We start from the raw sequence: 25,604 nt of genomic DNA on the forward strand, positions 1-25,604 counted from the left end.
AAAAGTAGTGAATTAGACTTGTGGAGCAGTTCATGTTGCAAGGGGGTCTCTGGAGATGATGTATTCCACCTTTACTGCTGAAAAAATGGATTAAATTAATAACAACATTGAATTTGAAGTGAAGAAATAACCACTCATTATTTTCCAGCTAATGCATTTACTTCTGGCTGAAAATCTAGAAACAAAAAATGCTAGCTCTTAACAGTTTTCTCTGTCTTACTAAGTTCTGTCTGCTTCTCATCTGTCTTCAAGGGCTATACCACCTGTAGTTCAGAGAAGCTTTGCAAAGTCAAAGGGAGCCCAAATGTGCACAGCTTTACAGTATCAAAGCAAGTTGTGTGGTGGTTGGTAATTTTTCTTGCAAGTTGTTAGGGAAAAACACAATAAAACTGGTTTTGCCTCATATCCTTACCACTGCGCTGAAGTGGTAAGGAAATATGTGATTATTCAGCTATATTTTACCCATGTTCAGTTTTCATAACAGTCTTCTGTTACATACTTGGAAAATTGTGTGTAGCAGTGCAAGAAATTTCTCAGATCTGTCCTGTAATCATGCAAAACAGTGTGAGGGGACAGGACTATGGACTTACTCAAAGTCGGTACTGTTATTGCTAATTTTCCTTTATAGCAAAGGGAGAGATGCTCTTGTACTGACAGTCTCACTCCTAACAGCTGTACCATGCACCAGCTTCCTATGGATAAAATTCCTTGCTTCCCTCAAAGCATTTTTCATCCAAAACTAAGTTGTACACGTATTTAAGATAAAACTTTACAACTGAATTGTTTTTTATAATGTAGCTTAATGTATTATCGGAGGTAGTTCAGAGATACTAATGACACTTTCCAACTCAAAATTAGGCTGTTGTTGGCCTCAGTTCTATTATCTGGAGTAGATAACTTGAATAAAATACAAGTATTGAATTTTTAAAAATATACTTTGGCTAGAAGTTGAATATGGAGGGCATTATGCATATGTATTAAAATTCTTTGTATGCAAAACTCTGAGCAATAGGAATAGCAAGTCCTCTAATGTATGAACACTGCAGAATCCATTTCATTAAAATATGCCTGTTTCATCAGCTCCATGCTGGCAAAATATTAGCATTTGAAATTCATTGATACTGTGTGATCTAGGATGAGACACCATTTTGTAGGGAGTTTGACTGGACTCAGATTCTGCAGTGCTTGGTGGGTTGCACAGTAACCACAGGATTTCTGCTTTGGGTCTTCTGCTGCACCTGCTCGTCAGCGCCTCTTCATGTGAAAGATGTCACAGCCTTGGAGTGCTGCTTTATCTGGTGGTTCAGAGCCACCTCTTGTAGCTTGGGCAAGCTACACAGAATTGGGAGCATCTTTGTTGTGAGCCTCTAGGAAACCACTTCAGGCTTTATCTTAGCACTGGGATACCCTGAACTTCCTAGTCCCTGAAAGTAGTGACAATTTTTTGAGTTTCCTTAGGGCAGCATGCATAATTTTAAAGGAACCTTGAAGTTTACAATTTTCCCATTGATAATGGTGAATAATCAAGTCCCAGTCAGACAGGCACTGCCCAAGTTTTTCTGTATGTGAAGTCATATTTCTGAAAGCAAAATAAAGTATGCAAAATGTCCTGTCTCAACTGGTGCCCAGGACATGTGTTGGTTAGGCTTAAAGCTTAGCAGAAAGCTTTAGTGGGTTTAAAATTCATCAGAACTTCAAAGAATTCTAGGTCCTTATCAGATCAGAAAGGAGGGGAGTGAGTGGGACCCAGTAGGTGCAGCATGTTCAGGTCATTCTGTGATTACCTTTTTTTCATCCCCCCACTTGGTAAAAAGTCCAGGGGAATAGTTTGTAACTGAACATCTAATGGAATACAGGTTACAGTAGACTTTGATAGGTAAAATAGATCAGTGCAGGAATTCTCACTGCTGCTTTCAGTCACAGGCTCTCAATGTGCCAGATACAACTTGAGATTTGATTTGATTCATTACTCAGCCCTCTGACTGCACCCATACACAAAACAGGCTAAAGTGGTATTTCTTGGCTGAAAGGCCACCTGGAAGTTCTAGGAGGCAAGCAGGTAGAGCAGCCACAATCATAGACTCATCAAATGGTTTGGTTAGAAGGGACCTTAAAGATCATCTAGTGCTACCCCTCCCTTCCCCTGCCATGGGCAGGGACACCTCCCACTTGACCAGGTTCCTCAAAGCCCTGTCCAGCCTGGCCTTGGAACACTCTCAGGGACGAAACATCCACAAGATCTCAAGGAAGCCTGTTCCAGTGCTTTACCACCCACACAGTAAAGGATTTCTTCCTAATGCAGTAAGAAAGGCTTGAGTCTTCCGTTCTTTTTAACAGTTTGCTTGTCCTTTCAGCTTTGCAAGCCTGACCCAAATATCTCTTTTGGATGTTCTTGTGTGACATTGTATATACATTTGTTAGAGTCCTCAGAACATGAAGGAAGGCAAAAATTTTTTAGATCAGTTGGACAATAACATGAAGTCAGGAAAAACATCATATGTTTGCTCAACACAGTGTGTCTCTCATGTGTGTGCTCAGTCCAGGTGAGAAATTTAAGAGCTAGGAGGGAATCCAGTGACATGACAGAATGTCTTGGTTGTGACTAGTAACAAATCTTGGAACAAATAGGAAGAACAACAGAAAACTGCTGGTGATAAGTCTGGCATAGAATAAAGAAAGCAGAGAGAGCTTCTGTTCCACACTGTAGGCTGTGGTACATTTAGGAAGCTGGTGAAAACCAGACAAGGGAGGAAAAGAGGGAGAGAGAACACCAGTGGAACCCTAGAGAGTGTCTGTTTCCACAGGTGGAACACAACAAAGCTCTACGAACATGAAATAGAACAAAAAATAGAACCAATTGACATTCCAGATGGCAGGAAAAACTACACACCCCCTGTCATCCCCTCCCACCACCCCTGCCCAAACAAAGCAAAAAAGCCCTGTCTATACATCATGTGTTTAATGACTACCTTATAATATAGAGATCCTTTGGAATGGAAAATGATAATTCACCTTCTTGGGAAATTTGATTTTGTACCAATGCATCCCTCTCTGTAACACAGAACGCACCAAAGTCCCACCAAAACAATGTTGCCTTTTGTTTTCAAGAATATTGAAAGGAACAAGAATAAAGCTCAGAAGTGATCTAGAAAAGGAAGCCCACTGGTTTGTTAATGCTAAGAATCTGTCAGATGAAGGCATCTTCTTGAAAATCAATCATTTAGTCTTTCAGATTATGACAAGGTACAACCACTAAATGTGTATCTCAGAATATGAGTCAGCTGACTGTGTTATGATTTCCCTGAACAGATTTTAGAAGATTGTGATATTCCATTAATGAAAAATGGGAAAGAGCTGAAAGGGGATACATGAGACACAGTTTTACAGTGCTAATCTTTAGGTGTTTTTTTTGTTGGACTCTAACCTTTGATATTGGTATAAATAATGCAAAAAGGCAGTGCCCTGACAGTTATTTTAGATTCTGCTTTTTACATTGCTTTTGAGTTGCTGATTATATTCTGATACCATGGAGAACTGATGCAGAGAATCTTTAATTCCAATGACTCTTGCTGTTGACCAGCAAGCTTCACTATAAAAAATTTAAATCCCAAGATTTTACCAGTGGAAAATTGTGCAGATTCATTTATTTCAGTGGCATTAAGCAAATTTATGCCATCTAAGGGTTTTACAGATTATTGCATCTAAAGCTGTATATCAGAACCCTTAAATATTTTGTTAATGGAACATGATTATTGCTATCAGAATAAATTATTGCATTTCTTTAAAAAATCCTCTCAGTTCTTTAAATGCTTCAGCTTATTTGCAAGTACTGATGAATTTGCACAGTCGGGGAAATAATCTTTTGAACAGATATTTTTGCTAAAACCAGAAAAAAAAAATCTTTCAAAAAAGGAAGATGAAAATGCAAAATAAAATACTATCAAGTCAGTAAAGCTGTGTTTTTTTGTCTCTAAGGAATGAAAATTCTGAAGCAAAATAAAACTTCATACAATTAGAAGTTACTCAGGGAAAAAAGATTAATCCATAAATTATTTTGAGGGGAAAATTATGATTGAGGAAATAAGATGACAGAAATTGGTAGTGAGGATGTTAAAGAAGATAGGATGCTCCAAAGTATATTTGGAGGGATTATTGCCTGACTCACATGGTGTCTTTCAGCACAGCTTGATCTCCATAAAAGTTCAGCAGGGAACACCAGTTAGTTTTGATTCATTGCCATAAAGAAGTGGTCTTCTGATTTAGTGGTATTTTTATCCAGGCTGTCAGCATGGCTTGTTACTGCTTCCTTGTTGCTCTAGCTGACACTCTCCATCACTATTATATACTACCAGCATGTCAAAAAGCTCTTTTGTGCCTAGCATGGTACAAAGAAGATACTCTCTATCCTGGGAAGTTTGCAATTTGTGTACTGAGAGGAAAGAAATAGCTGATTTTAGGGTATGTGACTTAACCATCCTCAAGTCCTTAATGAACCACCAAAAAGAGCCTCATTAACCAGAGAAGGATTCTGCAGTGATGGGCTCTGCCACAGGACCCACGCTGCAGGGACTCAGGGAGGTGCATGTCCCCCAGGATGTCACAGTGATGAGCCCTGATAGGATGTCATCCCACACTGGTGTTCACATCCCTAACAACTTTATATATATGTCATGTTTACATGTGTTTAGGAGAAGACATTGCAGACAACATGTCAGAGGATGACTGTAGTGAGAGTAAAGATCTATAAAGTACTATTGTGAAAATATGGAGTGTCTAGGCTTCCTCTGAGTAATTCTGAGTACTGACATGAACTCTAAGCAGGCTCTGTTGGACTTCTTGCAGCAACCTTTGACCTCTGTTGTGCTGTTGAATACATTTATAACCACTGCAGTTTATATAGTATACATGTTATATGTTGGGTGCTGCTTTTGTGGAGTTTTTTTTGGGTTGATTTGGTTTTCTGGTTGTCTGAAGTATTTCAGTTTTTGTTGGGTTTTTGGGGGGTTTGTTTTTGTTTTAGTTTGGCGTTGTTTTGTTTTATTTATTTTGTTTGGTTGGTTTTGGGGCTTTTTTGGTGTTGCTTTGGTTCATTTTGCTGGGACTTGCTTGGTTTTCTTCCTTTAAAGGAAAGATCTGAGCAGAAAAGGTTCTGTGATACAATTAGAAGAAAAAAAAAAAAAACACGATAAAAATGAAGGCTTATGTGTCTCTTAGGGCCCTTATGGGATTGGTGACATCTTCCTTTTGATCAGGAGAGGAAGCCTTGACTATTTTGGCAAGTACAGGCTCCTGCATGGCCTGACCCTTACCTAGCATAGTGCTCCCAGGCAGGATGGAGCTGAGCCATCTCCAGCTGTTGCAAGCTGGGGTAGAATTTTTGCTGGTGATCCAAGGTCAACTCTGCAGCCTCTGCCTGAGTTTCAGACTACAGCAGTTACTCTGTGCTGCCAGGACTGTGAGAAGGAGCAGAATGGTACAAACACAGGCAAGAAGCACATTTCCCATATCCTTATCTGTCTTCAACATGTTTCACAGTGGACTCCTAGTGAATGAGTTGTTGCTGTAGCAATACTGATGTATGGAATGAGGAAGAACCTTTTAGGGAAGCAGCTGGCAGCAGCCTGGATTACACCTTCCACATGGAGGATAAGTAGGCTGATTGAAGCTGTCTGTCAAAGCCTGGCTCGAGCAGTTTGTTTCACCTGGCTTGTTCTCCTGCAAGTCAGTGTCATTTTTTAATGTGAATTAGTTTTTAAAGCTGAAAGCTGGAAGGAATTTGTTTCTTTTATATTTTCTGTATTGTATGTAGAGATAAAGAGAGGCAGTATTAAACACTGGTAGAATATGATGGCTGGTGAGCCATGTAGCAATGTCCTACATGTTTACAGCACCTTTTAAACAAGAAGATTCTAGGATGTGCTCTGTACTTTGAAAATGGAAATGTGTGTTATGAGTTGTGATGTTATAATGGTTCTTGATAGAGACACATAAGTTTGTATTAGCTTCTCTAACAGAATCCACAAATAAATTTGACAGGTTTGAGTCCTTAATCTCAAATATTTCAATAATCCTTTGTTATGTGGTGGAATACCACTGTTTATAGTGAGGGCTATGCAGTAGGCTAGTGATGACTGTATCCAGGGCTCTCTGAAAGATGAAAGGGAAAATGGAGTTGATTCAGTTAATTTTTGGTCACAAAATACCCCCTTGGTCCTGAAAATAATAGCTATAATAAGTTGTTCTTGTTTTGTCTGTTAATTGTGGCATAAACCTGTCAGTGCAACAAGACTTGCAAGCTCTTTACCAGGTTAATAGTGCTAGTAGGTGATTTGATGAGCTACAGCCCATATTTTGTAGGGTTTGATAATCTATTAGTCAAGGAAAGTTCTTGATTTCAGGGAGATTGGAAACCTGTTCTCTAAGATTAATTGTTTTGGAGCACTTGAGAAATGCTGGCCAATGAACACTGATACCACTCTTGCATTGTGTAATCTTGCTTGTGCAGCCTAGTCACTCTACTGTATATTTATTTCACTTTACTCTTGATTCAAAGAATAGACAGAAATGGATTGGAGTTCTATGCTTATTTGTGTTTCTTAAGTAGCCACTCGGTGGAAAGGGGGTAAATTGCTTGCATGCTGGATGCCAACTGAGACTTTTGCCAAGACAGATACACAATGAGCTGATATTATACTAAGAGGGTCATGGTGGTTCAATCTGGAAGTAGGTTTGAGTAATTTGTCTAAATCTAGACTCAGCTAAATTCTGCACAGCTCTCCTTATTTACTGCTTTACTTAAGAGTGGCTGTAGGTTGTATTTTTAGTAAGGGAAATAATGGGATATGGAGAACAGAAAAAAAGATTAAGTTCTTTTCTTAATAAAGTTCCTCTCAAGATTAAGCTGTTTTCTTAATAAATTTTTTGCATTTTTTCACACTGTCACTAGAATATTGTAGAAAACCCTCTCCATAAAAAATTAAAAGGATGGCATTCAGCATCCTGTTGCTCAAGAGAGCACAGTCAAAAATAAATCATTGCTCAATGAAAGTTTCTAAAGTCTTGTTTAGTTTCAGACTGTCACAATGATGCTTTGTGTGAAATGCACTTAAGGATATGAATGGAGTCCTCAGTCTTTCAACCAATAACAGAGATTTGGGGTAATTAATTATTTTAATTATGACACAAAAATATAAATACAAAAGACTCTTACCTATGTAATCTACATATTATGAAACAAGTTCTCTCTTGTTTCAGTCTTTTTTTTTTCCTTAAGGATTCTGTTGTTAGGCAATATTGACGAAATCAGATGTATAGTTTTGAAGTTGGAGCTTTCATATTTCTGCCCTATCTGTTCTGATATTATACAACTTAGATACATGTGACAAGTGACAGCATTTTCTGGACTTCTCAGCATGACAGCTGTGGACATGCTGGAGAGAGCACAACAAAGGGCCACCAAGGTTATTTAGGGACTGCAGCATCAGTCCCACGAGGAAAGGCTGACACATCTGGGATCCTTCAGCCTGGAGAAGAGGCAAATCTCAGTGTATATAAATACCTGAAGGGAAGGTGCAAGGAGGAGTGAGAGGTTTTCAGGGGTGCCCAGTGACAGGACCAGAGGCCACGGGTGCAGACTGAAACAGGAGATGTTTGTCTGAACATCAGGAAGTGCTTTGCTCTGAGGGTCACTGAGACTGGCCCAGGCTGTCCAGAGAGGGTGTGGAGGTTTCATGCTTGGCAATACTCAGAAGCATTCTGGACGTGGTCCTGCACAGCCAGCTTTACTTGGCCCTGCTGAGTGGAGTGCTGGAGCAGATAATCTCCAGAGGTCCCTGGCAGCCTCAGCCAGCCTGTGATTTACATTGTTTGCATAAGCCTCTCTAGAAAACTCTAACAGATGACATTTGGTAAATAAAAAACAGATACGGCAGTAGGTTTCCTGCACAAGTTTCAAGACTACAATTAGTCCTTATACAGCTTTTGATTTTCATACACGTGTTGTAATTATTCCTATTTTTTTATCTCTACAGTTGGATAAAAGATACAGGAAATGCACAAAATACTGCGATTCTCAAGGCCAATAAGTATAAGCCAACCAACCAAATAAAAATACTTGTACTATCTGTTACGAAAGGCAGAATAATACAGAAGAAATTTATGCAAATGAAATTTCAGGATAGGCGTAAGAATTATTCAGACACCAAAGGATTTGATAATAGACCAACATAAACAGAAGCATCTGTCTTTCTGAAGTGCTGGCTGATTAAGGAAATTACTGCATGTATTTAACTAAGCTTTTCTACTAACCTTAGGTTAGTGGTGAGGATTAGAAGCTTTGTATTTTTTTCTTTTTTCAGAATTTTTAATTTCATCTTTTTGAAAGGCACCTGAACCACTTTTTCATTTACATGTTGGGCTTGAATATTATTTATAGATCTGGAAACTGAAATGTATCAGTAGCTGTAACTAATGGGGAGGAGGGATAGAAGAAAAACTGTAGGAGGGCTTCTTTTCCACCTGCTGATCCACCTGCATAGAAAAGATTCTCTAAGCACCTAAATCCACTGGGGTTTAGTGTCAACTGGCATTACTGAAGCAGCCATTGCATTGTGCAGAGGGGATTTTTTTTCAGAAGACAAACTCCTTTTCTGCAGGTCCCACTGTTTTCTAGAGGAAATACAGGTGTTTGGCAACTCCTCTGCATGAAGTCACTGGATTCTTGCAAGCTTTACACAAACACAAAAAGGCATAATCTTGTCAACATTTGTAGAAGGAAGTGTGTACTGGGTTTGGCTAGGATAGAGTTAATTTCTTCACAGTAGCTGGAGCTCAGTTTGGGATTTGGTGTTGATAATAGAGAGATGTTTTTGCTATTGCTGAACAGGGCTTACACAGAGCCAAGGCTTTTTCAGCTCCTCATCCCCCAGTGAGGAGGCTGGGGGTGCACAGGAGTTGGGAGGGGCACAGCCAGGACAGCTGACCCCAGCTGACCTGAGGGATATTCCACAACACGTGGTGTCAGGCTGAGCATATACACCTGGGGAAGAGGAAGAGAGGAAGGAAAAGGGTTCAGCATGCCGCTATTTGTCTTCCCAAGTACCCACATGATGGAGCCCTGCTCTCCCAGGGATGGCTGAGCACCTGCCTGCCCATGGGAAGTGGTGAATGAATTCCTTATTTTGCTTTGTTTGGGTGCACAGCTTTTGCTTTCACTATTAAGCTGTCTTTATCTCCACCCACAGGTTTTCTCTGCTACTCTTCTGATTCCTCCCCCATCCCTGCAGGATGCATGAGCAGCTCTGTGGGGCTTAGGGTTTAAACCACAACAAAGACCTTCAGTAAAAGTTGAGGGGAGTAGACTTAGTGCTATAATATTACATGCACTTTAAAAACTCCTTTCATGACTGAACTGAGCAAAGTGCTATGAGGGTATAAGAAATAGTCCTATCCCAAAATCCACTTGCTGAGCCTGTGTTGTAATCTGTGCCTGCAAAGAAGTTATGCAGCATGTGCTACATTATCTTTGAGAAACCCACGGTTTGCCAGGGCAGCACTGAGCATTTACTCCTTGGGAAATCCATTGTTTGCTTCGTGTGTGCTGCAGCCTGGCACACAAGTGGGAATAGCACAAGGGAGCCCAGCAGGCTGCTGCCATAAAGCAAACTGAAGGAATGTCACATTTCTCTGTTGTTGTTGGTGTAGTTCGACAGTGAACAGAGCAGAAAAGAGCTGGTTGAGTGAACTCCAAGTTTTAGCAAGCTATTCCCTTGCCATGGAGTTTTCTGATGGTGGGTAGAAGGAACAAAACAAACCTGCAGAGAAGTGGCTATTAATGATTTCAAAAAAACTATGGAAGTTTCATAAACTTTTCTGTGGGAAAAGATCCTTTGAGTAATGTGACTCCTCTCACTAATACTACTCCAACCAAGAAACAGTAGAGAATATAGCATGTCTATGGAGTTGGAGTACTGTAAAATACTTGTATTTCAGTACTTGTATTTCAGATGTACCATCAGAACTGATCTTGCATTCTTTCTACATGCATCTGGATACTTCCCACAAAGCAATATAATGAGAAAGCTTAATCCTTAGAGACTTAATTGAGCAAACTCACCTGAGAAATTCACTTGACCTTCTCTTGAAAAAAAGAGATCCATTAGAGCAAATAAATTGATCAAATTTCAGTGTCTTCAGTGCTTAATGTTTTTGTCTTCTGTCAGGGTTGTATTTACAAGCAAAGCAATTGAACTACAATGTTAAACCCAGGTGGAGATCCTTCCCAGGACAGTTTTCAGGAGAAAGAGTTGCATTTCTGGAAGGTGGCCCAAAGCCTTAGAATGTTTTCCTGTTTGTTGTTCTCCTCTATAATGATTGCTATTTTGCTTTGGCAACAGAATTTTCAATTTAACAGGCACACAGACATGATTTGGAAGCTCCAACTCAGTGCTGTCACCTCCTTAGCTGTTTAATGAACCAGCACTTCCCTCCTCTAACTTTAATGGATTACTCTAGAACAGAATGAAACTCATCCACAAAGAGAAGCAGAGACAGCAATTACTGAAAATTTCATCGAAGAAAGTTTTCAAAGCTCTTTTTGTCCATTTATCTAGTGGTCTGTAAAGTGGAGACATTTTTAATTTTACAGCTTTCTTTAAAAGGCTTTGCTTTATGTATCTACCTTCATATGTATGAGATGTGTGGAAGAGCATTGTGTTCATTTCAGGGCAAGGTTTACTCTCTAGCCCTGTGTTAAGAGGGAAAAGAAAAACAGTCAGCCTTACCATTTACAAAGGAGCAGCAGGATGGAAAATTTCTTTATTTCAACCAACTTATCTATTCCTTTAAGAGATCAGGAATGCATTGAAACCTTGAATGATCTACTGCTTTTTTTTGTTTTGTTTTGTTTGGGACAACCCAGAAAAGAAGGAATTACTTTTTCCCTAGCTTTATTAGTTCCTTTATTAGAACCAGAGTTCCTGGGCTCTGAATCTGCAATGCAGCCAGGGACTGATTTTTCCAGCCTAGGCAATGGATTTTTCATATATCTTCATGGTTCCTTGAGGCCAGAATGCATTCTCTCCTAAAATTTCTATAGTCTACAATTCCATTTTTCACTTGGGCAAACAGTGATTTGGATTATAGGTGAATAGCTGTTGTTAATAACTGTTCAAAGTGAAAAAGTCAAAGTACATGAGTGGAAATATTGTTCCAGGAATGACTTATATGAGAAAAAAAAAAGGATCAAATTCTGTCAGGAGCAATTAGTTTGAACACATCAGTGAATATTGCAGTGCCTTTTTAAAGGCAACACTCAAATTGAGAAAAAAAAAATCAGTGGAAAGGAATCTTTTCTACATTTTCCCAATTCCTTTTGCCAATAGTGTGTGTGTGAATGTGCCCTGCCTACTTGTAGGTGTTTGAATATTAGCATGTTTTTATATGTATATCTGCATCCACACTATTCTCTTTCAGGTTATGAAAGTGTTTGCTGTGAAAACCCAAAAAACTGAACCCAGGAACTGACTTTATAGGGAAAATATATTCTACTAAAAGATCATAATTTATAGGGAGATGCCAATACTTAAACAGTTGTAGTGATATTTTCAGGTGGAATGTGTGCAGTTGCATCACATCTGTGATGCCAATAAATAAATGCAAATAAAACTTATTAGGAACCCTACATTATTAGCTCAGAGTTTTAATGTGCAGGCTACATACCAGTTGAAGGATTAGCTTCTTTTTCACTGAGCAAAAATTGCAAGTTTTCATCAAACCGTTTTCATGCAGCAAAATTAACTTGTGAGTTTAAAGATGGATCTTACCTGAGCGTGAGCATAAATATTGTCATAACAACCTTTGTACTTCATTGCTTTTTGTTGCAATAATAATTTAATTAGGAGTTGAAATTAATTTTAAGTAGTTTTGGTCAAAGCAGAACTCACAACCCTCACAACCAACCAAAACGTTTTCTAATAGCTTGAGGTCTGGTAGTGGTTTTCATTTTGTCTGTCCAGAACTCTGAAAGAATAGTAATATCTTCTGCCCAAACAATGTGTGACAATGAATAGTGTCTTACTTCCTAAAATAAAAATATAGAAGAGAACACAGAATCTTAGTTAACAGTTCAGAAATTAAGAAGCAAAATAAAAAAAAAAAAAAAGCAAACAGATTTGTAATATATCAAGAAAAAGGTTTTGCCACTAAGCTAATTACCTTATTTTATATGAAAATGGATTCTTGTTCTGCACCATGTTCTACATGTGGCAAAACCCTTTTTTAATTGTAAATTAACAACTGGGTGGGCAATGAGTCAAGAACTCTTGTTTTCTATTGCTGAATGCCTTGGTAATTGATCAAGATGCCGTTGTTTGAGAGGCTTTGTGTTTGATCTCCATTTGTGTTCTCTGGCTTAATTTGAGTTCAGAGCTTGGCATAATAGTTACAGTATGAGAACATAATTTTACTGTTTCCCCTGTATTGTAATGCAGAGTCGGCTGTGCAGGCACCACAGCCATCACAACCATGTGGGACTAGAATCAATTGAAGTTTAGTTTACTATGTGTATGTAAACATTCATATTTACATAATATATAAAGTATGTCTAAATAGGTGTATTTTCATTATTTAAAAGTATACTTTCAACATTGTTATCATCCCAAGTCTTTTATGTCTTCCCATCTTGATTTTATGTTCTTGAATTAGGCCTCTTGTCTTTAGCTTGTTTGTTGTGTCGTCTCTTGTAAAACGTGGTGGTTTTGAGGATCAAAAGGTATTGCTTCTTTTCTATAGCTCTACCTAGCTGAATTTCTTGGATCTCACTGCTCAAAAATAGCTAAACTGTGCAGTGTGTGCAGTTGTGAAGATTGCTTAGACAGCAAGGCTATGGAGTGTATTCTCTTCCACTATCTAATGAATTCCTCATGACTACCCACAGCCATTCAAAGAGATTATTTCCTTACTAAGATAATCTTCTTTTATGTACCCACATTTTGGTTACAGGAGCCATTATTGTGCTTTTCATATCTCAACCTGCTTCCACCTTTTTGAAAGGCTCTTTGATTTTGCTGCTCCCTTTTCTTAATTTTATGTGACATTTTGTACCTGAGCACTTTTGGCAATTCTTGAGCAAGCATCCCCTGTCTGCAGAGAGTCTATTTTGGCTCATCTTACTTCCACAGTGCAGCTGGGCATGCTAGATTGAATTTTTCTGCTTCATACGTGCCAGCTGCCAGACCTTAATCTCTTTCTAAAACCAAGAATTATCAAACTCCTCAACTTTTTTCTCTCATTACAGTAGCTTGAGGCCCATATGGCAGATTTACATAGGAAGACAAAACAAAGCAATTCTGCAATTATCCTCAAAGCAAAGGCTTCTGTGTTGAACCAGTCCCATTGCACAGATTTGAGTGGAGCGGTCTCATGTGCCTTTCTGACAAAGCAATAGATTAAACTGGGCACCAGGAGTGCTGAATTTTTATCTGCATTTCAGCACTGGCTGCCTGTGTGTCCTATGGCTAGTAATTCACCGTTTGCATTTTAGATTGTAAGGCCTCCAGAATGAGGACTCTTTCCCTGTCTTGCTAAATTTGCACAGTGCTGCTACAGTGGGCTGCAAACCTTCAGCATTTCTGCGTTAGATGTTTCGTTCAGTCACTGACGTCGTATTTGTGATCTGAAACACTCTTAGCTGCTTCCACGTATTAGAGGACCTTGCAAACATTTATAGCTCGGCTCTTGAGTTTTCATTTACCCTGTTTTACACTGAAAGGATTAGGGATGAGAAAGCCTTCAAGCTGAAGTTATGTAATGGCTATACTCTGTCCCCTAGAAGGACGTTGTATCCTTGATTTGAGGTGAGGCTGCAGCAAACCAAGAAGTTGTTCCGCTTCTGAGAGATGCGAGTTGACAGATAACACTTTAAATGCATATGTTGTTATTACGCTAGACTGAGTCAAGGTAGCAAAGGTGGCAGGAGTATGGAATCACTGAATTCCAATCTGGATTGCTGGGGAAACACATTAATTGTAAAACTGCATTGCATTGTTGCTTCCTCAACAGTACACAAATTACAGATTTATTTTGAGGATGGGTTCTGCAACAGCAGGAAATCAGAAATATGAAGGTGTGACTGGTTAATACCACTCTAATGGCAAAAGTGCATTCCTCACCAGCAGTCTCCCTGAAGCACCTTGGAGAAATTGTATTAGTACTTTGACCTGATTAATTAATATAATGGGTAAGACTTTCCCCTGGGTCCTCCTCAGTATTACTGAAAATCTGAACTAGATATGACTTATAGATAGAACTGATGGAAAATCCAGCAGAAAAGGGTTGTCTTAGTGAAAAACATATTTTGCCATGCGTACCAAACATTTGTAGTAGGGAGATGAGAAGGAAAGAAAGAGTGAACTAAAAGTGAAATATATGTACAACACACCACTTTTCTTCAAATGTTTTGTTTTCCTTCTTATTTTATTATGGCGTATGCCTTTGTTCTTTTGATTACTCAGTTATATCCAAATATTTTTCTTTCAGAATAAGGAATGCAGGCCATTAAATATGATTGTTTCCTAGCCTTCTGATTGTATACTTTTTTGTTAAAGCAGCCCCTATTATCAAGGCATTGATCCTGGTGAAATCATAGGGGTGGGAGGGAGAAGTCAATAGTGATTGTTGCTCTCCTCTTTTTGTTGTTTCTGCTTTGCAATTCCTCCTTGGAAATCACTCAGCAGGCCCTTCCCAAGAACTCAGCTGCTAATAAAACGTAAAGAACAGGAAACAGTGGAACTAAATGACCAAATACTGCTTGGTGTTGAAATTGTGAAGCTCTTTATGTGGTGGTTTTCCTCTTAGCCAGCTGCCATTGTTTCAGCAGTCAGTTGCATCCCCAGAGTTGCACTGGTTTTTTTCCACAATTCCATGTGTTATGCTGAGGTAGGGTGACTATCCAACAGGTGCTTTCACTTACACAGTTCATTCAGTAATGTAGCTACAGATGTGAGGAACAGACCATTAACTGCATTGGGCTCAAGGACAAAGGGGGAAAAATAAGTTATATTTGTTGAAAAATGTAATTAAAAGGCAGATTTTTCAGAATATGGTGATAAATCCTCTTAGCCAACAGTTGTCATCCCTTTATCTAAATAAGATGACAAAAGTAAATAACAATATGTCTGTTTCATGTGCACAATCAGGGTCAGAGGCAATTCTGTCAGCATGAAATCTACTGAGATGGAGAACAGGCCTTCTATGATTGTGCAACTCCAGTTATTTCAATTACAAACTTAAAATGTTTGGATTTCTTTACTAGTGAAACATACAAATTATTTATTATATTTATTTATTGCAGAAAGAAAATTGTCAGAATTCATTAGAATGTTTTTGAAAAGTGCCATTTTCTCTTTTTGGCTAGAATATGGTCACACTCCCTTTTTTTTTCCTCTGCTTCTATTTTTCCTATTTTCCAGTAAAATGTGGTATGCCTTTCTAAAGTTTCAGCACTCCTAAGCTAGCACTTTTAAGAAAATACTGGTTATCACGACATTCTGTATAAAAACGTTCATACTTGTGGAGCCATAACCATAATTTTGGTGCTTTTGTGATTCTTTTTGCACATGCACTTAAGAATAAAATGTAGGAAAAAACTACAAACCTTTTTATTAGCTCTGTGGCATTGCTTCACTTCAGTCCCAATTAACCTTCAGTTTATGTGGAGCAGCAGGCACCGTGTCCTTGTTTGCAAGTTCTACAAGTTTTATGTGAGCTGTACCATGACCTTAGTACCTAATAAAAATATATATTTAAAAATAGACAGAAAAGTCAGAAAGGAGAAGGAACTTCAGAGTGGCAATACTACTTGACATCACATGTCCTTTTTTCCCCTAGTTCTCCTTGTACCCTACCTATCTAGTTGATAAATAATCTCTGTGTTGCTTGTCTCCTCTGTGAAAAAGCTCATTTGTACCTGCAGCTAAGGAATGGTTTCATTTTTTGTATGATCCTGTGTCAGGAGTCCCTGAGATGTCTCTGTATCCTTATAATTTCAATTATATTGTGAAGTGTTGGGTATGGTTATCTTGTCTAGGACCTCAGGAGGAAAGGGAGCTCTTTTGACATGTGGGAAGCAGCAGTCATTGTTGCAAACTGTCCCCACTACCTGGATGCTGTGGAGCAAGGAAGAAATGTAGGTTAAAATGTCTGGGCTGCTGCCTCTCTCCTTCCAGTGGCCTTGGGAACACCTGGTGGATGCAGCCCTACAGGGAAAATGTGGGACACATTCCCTGTTTTTTAAGCATATGTAAAATAGCTTTTTACTAGGAACTTCTACTGGGAATAGCTTCTTTAGGGAATTGGAATGGTGAAGAGGAAGCACGTAGCAAGTTTTACACATCTGGAAAATTAGAGAATAGGGCAGATATTCTTTCAATTAGGATTTTGCAACTAATAATGTGTTCTGTCAAAATTGCTTGTGGCTGTTGCTCTTGGAGCATGCATTGTGGAATTTCACCTCCAAAGCAGCAAACATTCTTAAATAAAAATCAAATGAATCCCAGGGATCTGGTCCTGCAGTGGTGCAGGAGCAGGTGGACAGGAGATAAATGCTACCTCTATAGGGTTTGCTGTTCTGTGCTTATTGCTGAGATTGTACCTAACTCCCAGACACTTGTCTGGTTGAGTTATGCCAATAAGAAGCAGGAAGATGCCTCCTTAATTTAAGGGCATTGTAACAGTTTGTAATAAATAAAATTGGCATAAAAATATTACTGTAGCAGCCTAGACAAAGTCCAGTATGGTGCCTAAAAGTGTGTCTTCTGTAGCTTGTAAATCCTCTCGGTTATGCTATTTAATCCACTATGAAAGCTGGACTTTGGTGGATACTTCAGCTCACTTTATGACTAATTGCCAGTGTCCATCCAGGGTGATAAACCAGTCTGCTCCTTCACCACTCAAAACCCTGTGAAAGATAGCAGCAAAATGGCATCAGATGCCAAGCAGGAACTGATATCGCTCAAATAAGCGAAGGGAGGGATTCATGATTCACATCCAAGGTCTTATTGTATCTTGTTTTCATCTCTAACAAGCCAGGAGTCTGGATACCGAGCCCAAATATCAAGTACAGCAGAACAGCATGAAACTCTTCTCCTTTGCTTGGTGGGCAAAAGACCTGCTCCTCTCCCAGATGCACCCATGGCAACATGGAGCTACCCAGTTGATGGCAAATGCTGTTCCTCTGCAGACCTCCCTGTTTGTCAGGAAAGAAACATCACCTTAGCACAAATTACTGTACTTGAAATCTAATTCCAGCCTAAGTTGCTTTATATTGAACTGTGTTGCAGCAGGCTCATGGAGATATCTTGATATAAGCAAAAAAACCCGAACAGAAAAAAACATCAGATGCAAACACCCCAACAACAACAAATCCACCCCAAAACCCCCTAAAACAAACCCAAAAACTCTGAAAAAATTAAAAACAACCAATCAAAACAAAAGCAGGTGTCCACACTGACTACATGCATAGAACCAAATCAAGCCAAACTTCCCCACTGCAAGATCAAGACATTGCCTTAAAAAATCTGTAGTGGGTTTGATGTCTTCTACAGCAATAGTCAAGCTTCTTCTTCTTCTTCTAAGAAAGTAGTTCAGAAGGGCATAGCAGAAGATATTCATAGAAAAATTCCCCCTTAGCTAGTCTTCAACAATGATGTGTTTAATGTTTATATTCTGCAGACTAGTTATATGTAGTAAAATTTGTATTTAGATCAAAGGCTTTTGTTTAATTTGTTTTACATTAAAGGAAGATAAAGTATCTTAACTACAGCTGTTCAGGTAACTGAATATGGGAGCAGATACCCAGATATAAATTACTACATTGTAGGGCAGCCAGTATGCTAAAAGCTATATAAATAAATGAAACATAAAACAGAAAAAGAAATACATGGAAATATCTAAAATTGCATATGTATTTTTCATATTTCAGGGTATTTTTTCCTGTCTAGGTTGACAGTGATTTATGTTCTTGAATCTGGATTTATTTTTATACTTATTCATATAGACTGTAACTACTGTTTTACCTGACCAGATTTTTTTTTGCTGCATTGCAAGTATACATGGAACTATAAACACCATGTGCATATGTTTATTGGATTCTCATCCAATTTGGAGTGGAAGATACCTTGGTTTTCTTATAAACTCAGTTTCCATTAAGAATGAAATCAGTACCATACATGGTGTACAAATACAAATTCAGTTTGGTTAGTAGCTGTTTGTCCACAAGAGTTTTGTTTTGCCCCTATCTTTTTCCTTCCAACTGGCAAATCTCCATTCACATATCATGCCTCAGTTTTCTGAAAAGCCTTGCTTTAAATACCTTCTGGGAAGTTTATTCTCCTTTGGCCTGTTTTAGCTTGTCACACTGTTTTTCTGGTGATCTTTTCTTGTCTTACAGCCTAATAGCATAGGGCTTTTCTGTTTCTGTTTTTCCATCTCGTATCACAAGAGTGCTATCTTGTAACCTCCTAGGAGGTGCCACCTTTCCTCCAGTGCCAGTGCCAGTGCCCATCCAAGTTGTGAAAGCTCTCAGGACTCCAGGGCAGCAGGTAGGTGGGTACCAAGCCATGAAGTTGATAGCCTTGCCTGTCTGGGACAGTGACAGCCTTTTCAAAGAAACTGCCAACAAATGATCTGTCACAAAAGTAGCTTTCTAGACAGACCATATTAAGGTCTCATAAGGTTCATTATTCTGTCCATTGACTCCTGACATAAAATTTATTCTGAGATGCAATTAAGGCCTTAATTTAAGGACTTTGTCAGTTTTAAGTCCTCAGTTGTTTCTCTCCTTTGATCGCAAGGGAACGTACAACAGTCTCATCAAAGGAGAGGGTGTGAGATTGCATTGCTGTGCTATTCTACTGTATGAGACTACAGCAGCTCAAGGCCACTGTGGTGATTTTAAACTGTTTTTATTTCCCTCACAGGATATATCTGTAAGCAAACATATTTTTGCTGTGCTGAAATTTACCACAGCAGGTGTCAGGATGCAGTGCCAGGATTACCCCTTACATTGTGTGCTAGGTGGCATTGTGGGACCATCAGGGTTATACTTCTCCTCCTTGCACTCTGCTTTACAGTGGCATTTTGAGGTTTTCTACCTGGGTTCCTTTCTGTTTCTCATCCTCTTTCACCATCATCTTTTTTCCAAGGACACTTGACCTTTTGCTTGGCTCAGCCAGTCTGGTTTTACTATTAATTGCCCTGTATGGAAATATCAAATTGAATCCTGCTCATTGTCTACCTCTAAAGAGGAAGGTGTGATGTTTCTGTAAATTCCCTCTACTTTTTATTTCTCCTCTGTGTCAAGTATGATTTATTGACTGGTCAAGATGCTATTTTAAGCACACAGAATACACATAATAGATGTTTGTAGCAGAGGTTATTCTCACTGCTGTTGGGGTCATAGGCACAACAACAGAAAAAAGCAGAGCATGGTTATGACTCTGGGGCTTTTGTACATTTGGTTCAGTGTATGGGTTATAATGGCCCAAAGAAGGTGAACAAAGTTAAACCAAGGTCTCCCAACCAGCAGAATATTGATGTGCAGTTAGAGGCTGTGCACCAATCAAATTGTTTCCCATGTCCTGTTAAATGTCACAATCATTAGAACGAGAATAGAGGATTAAGAGCAGTAATAATGAGGTTCTGCATGTCTGTCTGCACTCTGAATAGCTCAGTGTGTCTTAATTTCTCACCTGTAGTGCTCAAGTTCAGTGCACAGAACATATACTGTGAACTAAAGAACAAAATATGGAGAAGTAAGATTGCTACAGATGTCTCCTATAAAAATGTACTAATTAAAATGAGAAATGGCTGTAGATATAAGGTCAGCATTGTTTCCTTGGTCTCAAAAGCAAGGAGAATTGCTCAGAGCAGGTACCCTGAATAGGAATTGAACCCTGTAGAAAGTACTGTGAACTCAAAAGACAGCAGCACAATCTAGGTTGACAAGGGAGAGTCATGAACACATGCCCTGTAAAGGGGATAGAGAATTCTTCTTTGGTCACTATTTTTTCCATCAATTTTTTCCCAGTTATGCCATGTCATGAGCTGGCAGGGCAGGGACTGTATCTGTTACTGGGAGACAGGCTCATAAAAATCACATTGTCTCAGACTGAAAATAATTAGAGAATTTAATATAGCCTAAAAAACCCCAAACCCATAAAGCAATATTTGAATCTTTTCTGGACTCTGGTGACTGATAAAAAAATTGGTATTTTGAGTTTCATGGTTATGGAAATAATAATTGAATGTGGCTTTTTAAACCATTCTCATTTTTCTTTTTTGTCAGCTAGCAAGAAATAATCTAAATGACATTTAGATGTTGTAACACACAAACTGTTTTTTTTTAAATCAATAGATTTGGTAGAGATATTCTTTTTAAAATTGACATAATTTTTTAGGTATTCATGACACTTTTCTTATGGGAGAAGACTTGCTACATATTAAACTTTTTTTTTTTGGAGCACTGGGTAAAATGGAATATAGTCTTGGCAAGCATTTCTTCAAGCTGGCATATGTTGAACAGAGGATGCCAAGGTACAAGTAGCAAAATTAATTATTATTGCTTCCAGGACACTATTGGAAACATTTTTTGTCCATCCTTTTATGCTGACTTTTCCATAACCATTCCCTCGCTCCTGTCACAGGAAGACACTTGAACCTTCTCTTGCTAAGCAAAGGATGCATAAAGAGAAAAGTAAAGCAAGATTGTGCCCAGAATTTTACATTTAGCATCAGCTTTTGACATCTTCTGGAGTGTATGGAGCCAATGAATCACAACATAGTCAGTCAAGCAGTCAAAACAGGACTTTGAACTTTTCCTGAGATGGAATCAGTAGTAAAAGCTCACATTAAAGGTGTTGGAGAAATCTATTTCAATAGCTAAAACTTTTTGGTCTCCTGGAACTCAGTGCTGAATTAACATTTGTGGCATTATTGGAATTTAACTGTATTGGTTGTTTTCCATAACAGACAGGTTTGAACTCTTAATCATTCAATTATTGAGTTAAATAGTATAGTCCAGGATGAGGCTTTCAATGATGACAAGACAATCATCAGTAAAGCAGACTCTGCTCCGAGTTTTCCCCACCATAAAACCACGGTGGTTTAACAGCATGGGCCTTTGCAGAAGATACAAAATAATTGCCCATTACCACATCTGGTACTTGAAGGCAAACAGATTTTCTGCCTTCTCTGACTTTCCCCCAGTGAAAATAAAAACAATACCAAAAAACCAACCCAAAGCAAACAAACCCCAAACAAACAGAAAATGCAACAAAAACCCCAAAGCCTACCCAATTTGTTTGAAAAACAAGTAATTCAACAACTAGATTTTCAGAAATGCTGGATCTGCAAAGTAACCTCTTTTGTTGGTCTCATTTTAATCATTGCAGCAGATTTTAGCCATTTGTTTTCCTGAAGACAATTCAGAAATATTCAACAATATTTCAGCAACTCAAGTTTAAATGCTCTTTTTAGTGTGCTATTAATTTTGCTTTTAATTACTTTAAAGGGAATGCTTGGGTACAATGATCCTGATATCAAAATAAATTCAAAAAGTAGCTCTTCTAAATGCTTTTCCAATTTATTTCTGTTCAGGCTTTGGGACTGAGCCATTTTAAGATGCTGGTTTGATCCTCTCTGTGATCTGTCATTTTCTCTAACAAAATCAAGACTAAGATTTTTCTGTTCTTTACTAAGGATTGTCATCTCCTAAAGAGTTTTGGTCACAGCTTTTTGGAGATTAAAGACTTCTCATGCAGTTTCTCAGTACTGAGTGAATCAGTTTGCTGCTAGTTGGTTTTTTTTTGTTTGTTTGTTTGGTTGGTTGGTTTTTTTGTGGTTTTTTTTTTTTCTTTCTAGACTTTAATTGGTGCCATATCTAAATGTGGGCAGTGACTGCATTTCCTGTAGTGCCACTTCCACCTTACCCCCAAGTCTGCATGTAGTTATGCTTTAAATAGATTTGATGTGTCTATAAGTTTACACTGCTTTGTTCCATCCTCTTCTGTGTGCCACAATGGAATTAGGCTCCTTCATTTGAGATAAAATGAAAATTAAATATCTTCCTCCATGCATTTTTCAAACTTGAGTTGCCTAAACCTCTCTTCAGGCCTTTATTAGATTTGGCTTTGTGCATTTGAGAGGTGCTAAACTTGGATTTAAATGGATTCACTTAGGTGATGTGTTTAGACAGATGTTGTGTCTTAATGTCATTTTAGATGAGCAGCTTGCTTGTGGGATGGGTTGTGGAGAAAGTTCATGGTAGTGACAGCTGAGAAATGCCTCTGCCTTGGAGCACACTGCAGTCTTATAGTTTCTGTGACTTAATGACCAAGCCACAACCCTTACTATGAAATCCACCTTGACTTCTCAAGAAATTAAATACTGGATTCTGATGTGGATTATTATGCTGGCTTCTGACATTTACACTTGCAGGAGATTGCCTTATCTGAGTTTGTTGGGTTTTTGGTGGGGCGGGGTTTTGTGGTTTTGGGACTTTTCTTCTTTGCTTCCACATAACCATCTTTCTCTGCTTTCTGTGGACAATCAGGAATGAGAAGAAAGGCTGTTGCAGTAGCTTGTGTTTTACAACTTGCCTTCCCCCGCATCTCTAATATTTTTCTAAGATTTGACTCTTCTAGTTTCTGGTAAGTGAGTACTGATCTCATAATAAATTTAGGAAGTGTTGAATCTTAGGAATTAGGTTTATGTGACTAAATCAGGATTTAGTTCCCTCTCACATAGATTCTGGTCTGTCATAATTTCTTATCTCTCTAAGCTTTTTCCCAGCTGATTCTGTGATTTAAAATAATAATCTTGTGGTAAGAGGCCCACAAGTGCCTAATTAGTCCATATGCAAGCAGAACATTCCATTGATAATGAAATATGTCAACTTAAAGCAGTAGGTGTGACTTAAACATATTAAGCCACCAGGAAGTCATTTGAGCTTCCTACTGCACATGAAAGGAATGCAAAAAAATCATTCCTTCAGACCATTCAAATCCTTTATGATTGTTATTTCTCTTGGTTCTTCTGTCAAGCATATTCCTGCTTGCTACATCAGCAGTTCTGAGGTCAGCAGCATGTCAATTTGTCCTAGTTAGCAGTTTAAGGTTTCCTGATGATCTGTTTCTGTAAATTTATCCTCCTTATATAACAGAGGACACAAATATCTGAATATGATGAAACATGGTATTGCCCTGGAGATGTGATCACATGCAACCTTCTGGCCTTCTCTCTAGGAAAAAAAAAAGTGAAGCAAATACCTAATATATAATAAAGTTGCCTTGGTTCACTAGAGACCCACACTGAAATTCATAGAATTGCAAAAACTTCACTCTTAGGAGAGAAGCCCAGAGAGTTGCAATCCAACCTCCTGCTCAGAATGTATCCAGTTTCTGGCACTCAGGGCCTTTGCCTAGTGAAGTTTTGACTACCTCCAGGGATTTTTGGGTAGGTTATTCAGCATTGTTGGGTTTTTTGGGACAGAATTTCTCTGAAAACCTAGACTTGCAATGTGAGAGTTCCATAATCATTCCCTATACCAAGTCTGCTCAAGAGTAAACCATAAGGCAAATAACTTTTCCTTAGAAATTAAGCTGGTGTTACTACAGTGTTGTTATACTTCTGGGCATCAGGGTTCAGCAGTGGAGAAGTTGTTACACCTGGAGTCCTTTTTGGGCTCAGAGAAAAGAGGAAATGATTGCTAAGGTGCTGTGAGAAGCAGCACCACCATGTCCAGTGACCACAGCAGGACAGACCAGAGCCTGAGGCTCGGTGCTCTCTGGGGCCACATCCACTTTGGAACCCTTACAGGAAATTTGCCCTCCTGGGTACCATGTCTGTGCCCAAATGTTTCCTATTCAGGAATTACCAAGTTTACATCTCACACTAGAGTCACACCGTGGATTGCACAGTTTAGCTGGCAACAAGCAGTCCTATATCACAGCAAACTTAATAATATAGCAAGTGGTTGATTTAAACTGACATAATTTGTCCTTTTTTACCTGATTTTGCCGGTGCATGATTCTAGCTTTTGAAAAGTTTATCTCAATATGCCTCTGATTTTCACCTCTTGAACCTGCATTGCTTTCTATTTGTGACATGAAAATTAGTTGCCATGGAAATGATGCAGAGGATCTCTTAAACAGGGGACTTAAAAAAAAAGATTGCATATATAAGCAGATGGGCTTAGCAGTGAGCAAGGAAGAAATATCACCTAAAATCTAAGATGTAAAGGGCGAGATTTTTTTTTAAACTGTCTAGATTTTCATTTGTCTCACAGCATCATCTTAAGCCATTGCTGATTTTATAGAGCACTCTTTGCCTGTAGGTGTTTACCTGACATCCTGATTTACATGAAAGCATACCCTTGTATCTGTGGTGACTGAGTACCAATTTAGTGAGACACAGGGTAGAATGAGCTGCAGCAGGGAAGCAAAACCCATGGGGTGGGGCAGGTGGTTCAGAGGATTCCTTTGCTGGCCCAAAAAATGATGCAAACCACCTTCCCCAAATTCTGTGCAACAAGAGCTCATCATCTGCCTGATGAGCACAATGACAACAGCCTGGAGGGCCAATTCTGCTTAGCTATATTTGCAATGTTTTCTTGTCTTAGTCAGCATCTGACCTGAGATATTTCTAGGCTAATTCTTTTGACTGGGATAAGAATGAGATATAATTAATTCGTGGTGGGACTGTCAGGCTTTCACTGGGATAGCTTTCATTCACAGCATTGGCACAAAGATTCTCCTAGATTCATGGGAAAAACCAAGTGCAATTTTCATGATGGAGGATTATAGCCTTTCTAGCCACATATCTATATCCACAGTGATGGGAAGCTGACAGTCTCTTTGCACATGATGTTAGGGAGAATGTTCAGTAGATTAAGCTGTGGTGTGATTGGTGATAAGGACAATTTCAGGGAACAGTCATCTAAGTTTCATGTAATGTAGGGGACAATATTTCAGTCTGTAATTTTTTTGCCTAGGTATCGTACTAGTCTGGACATTTTAAAAGGGTGTTTAGAGGTGCCCATTTTGTTTGTCTCTGTAGAGAAAAAAAAAAAAAAGAGAATTAGATCTGCTTCTTTGCACAGTGAGAATGTTTAAAGGTACAATCATCTCTTGCTAGTACTCAGAACATTAGTCCTCTGCAAGGCATCACCTGCAGCCTGGACTTAGTTCTTATTAGAAACAAACTCTGCTTCACCATATCTTTGGAATAGGGGTTTGACCCTTTCTTGTGCAGTTACAACCTATAGTGATCACAGCAAAACTTCACAGAGTGTCCCAGGTGAAAGAATTTGGCTGCACCTGTAGCCTGGGAGGATGGGCTTTAGAGAATATACTGCTCTATCCTGGCAGAGCTGCTGTCCTGTCGTGATGGGGCATTGGCTTTTGCTAGCAAAGTATGAATGTAATACCTCAGAAAGCTTCACTTGTAGTCACTGGAATAGATGACTATTAAAGAAAAAAGCTCAACATTTAGTTCAGACCATTCTTTTATTTGGTTTCTATTAATATTTTAGTGTATAAAAATATCTGTAC

This window comes from Vidua macroura, chromosome 8 (genome assembly GCF_024509145.1).
Source record: "Vidua macroura isolate BioBank_ID:100142 chromosome 8, ASM2450914v1, whole genome shotgun sequence".
NCBI lineage: Eukaryota > Metazoa > Chordata > Aves > Passeriformes > Viduidae > Vidua > Vidua macroura.